This window comes from Grammomys surdaster, unplaced genomic scaffold (assembly GCF_004785775.1).
Source record: "Grammomys surdaster isolate TR1022 unplaced genomic scaffold, NIH_TR_1.0 125818, whole genome shotgun sequence".
NCBI classification, from domain to species: domain Eukaryota; kingdom Metazoa; phylum Chordata; class Mammalia; order Rodentia; family Muridae; genus Grammomys; species Grammomys surdaster.
The window spans coordinates 1,949,353-1,951,075 of record NW_021620648.1 but is presented as its reverse complement, the minus strand read 5'-3'; the positions used below and the strand labels follow the sequence as shown (position 1 = coordinate 1,951,075).

General features: G+C 43.3%; 1 pseudogene; it reads left to right on the top strand.

Moving 5' to 3' along the window:
* Positions 1 to 250: 250 nt before the first annotated feature.
* LOC114640454 lies at positions 251 to 1,202 on the top strand (annotated as a pseudogene).
* Positions 1,203 to 1,723: the final 521 nt, after the last annotated feature.

Sequence of the window (1,723 nt, the reverse complement as noted above, 5' to 3'; positions counted from 1 at the left end):
ATCATTTCTATCTTTTCCATATGGAGGTCCATTTTCTCAATATCATTCATGAAAAGTCCGTATTTCTCTATAGGTTTCAGAAACAGCCTTCCTTAGAGTCTACAGACCCATGTGCAAATAACTTAGGGTTATTTCTGGATTTTCTATTTGATTCCACTGGTTGTCAGCTTATTCACTTGCCAATACAATTGTCTTCTAATTATAGAGACTTTGTAAATGCTTTAACATCTGGCTCTGAATCACCACCGGGATGGATCCCATACTGCTGCGGGCCCATGAGTGGTCCATCATGCAAACCAAGCACAACTGCCAAGTAGAGCTCCTCTTCATCCTGATCACAGCCCCTCTTGTCAGTGTGTGGTACTCTGTGAATGGCAAGAGGCTAGGCACCTACATGGAGCTGTGTGGTGTGTGGATGTTGACTGGGACACTACACATGTCCTTACTGGCTCAGCTGACAACAGCTGTTGTCTCTGGGATTGTGAAACAGGAGAGCAGCTGGTTCTACTCAACACCAACTCAGCTGCCCAGACCTGTGGCACTGACTTACAGGACAATATCATCATGTTCTCCACAGACACACAGATGGGATAGCAGTGTTTTGTGAGCTTCTTTGATCTATGGGCTCCAAGCCAGATCAACAGTAATGAGTCCTACATGAAGATACCCAGCAAGGATTCCAAGATCACGTGCTGTTTGGGGACCCCTGGGGATGCACATCATTGCAGGCCATGAGATTGAAGAGAGCTCAGCCAGCATAGCGCCAAGTCTGGAGAGGTCTTGGTTAATATTAAGGGACATCACAGCAGGTCAGTGTCATCCAGTTGTCTAGAGACATGACCATGTTTGTCACCCCATCCAAGGATAGCACAGCCAAGCAATTTGACTCCACGAGTCTTGAATATCAGAAGATTTTCCAAACACAATGTCCCATCAACTCAGCTACACTCTCTCCCAACTATGACCATGTGGCACTGCCAGGGGGTCAAGAAGCCAGAGATCTAACCACAGCCTCCACCAGGATTGACAAGTTTGAGGCCAGATTCTCCCCTTTGGCATTTGAAGAAGAGTTATCAACAGTGTTGTCTTGCATTCTGATGGCAAGAACTACAGCCACTGTGGCGAAGCCAGTGACATATGTATCCACTACTCCAAGATGTATCGCCACACACACCAGGGAGGCTGTTCACAGAAAGTTTTAGATGCTGAAAAATAAGTTAGTTTGCTTTAAAAAAAAAAATGTGCTTTAACATCTGGCTTAAACCTGAGTTTGTACTCATTAGCTTTTTCTTTTTAAGGTTTTCTAAGCCATTTATATTTAGTTGTTCAAAACGAAAGACATAATCAATTTGTTAAACTTCAAGGAAGAAAACTGACATGTATATTTTTACGGTAATGGACTTTTCTTACTCAAATTCAATCTGTCTTTCTATCTCCATTACTATTTTGACATACTTGAGGGACGTTGTACCCAGAGACTTTGATCAGTTCTAATTAGATGTGTGCTTAGGTATTCTGTGTCAATTTAAAAACAAATATTGCTGGGCGGTGGTGGCACACACCTTTAATCCCAGCACTTGGGAGGCAGAGGCAGGTGGATTTCTGAGTTCAAGGCCAGCCTGGTCTACAGAGTGAGTTCCAGGAAACAGAGAAACCCTGTCGTGAAAAACCAAAAACAAAACAACAACAACCCCCCCCCCCAAAAAAAACTAAATATTTATAA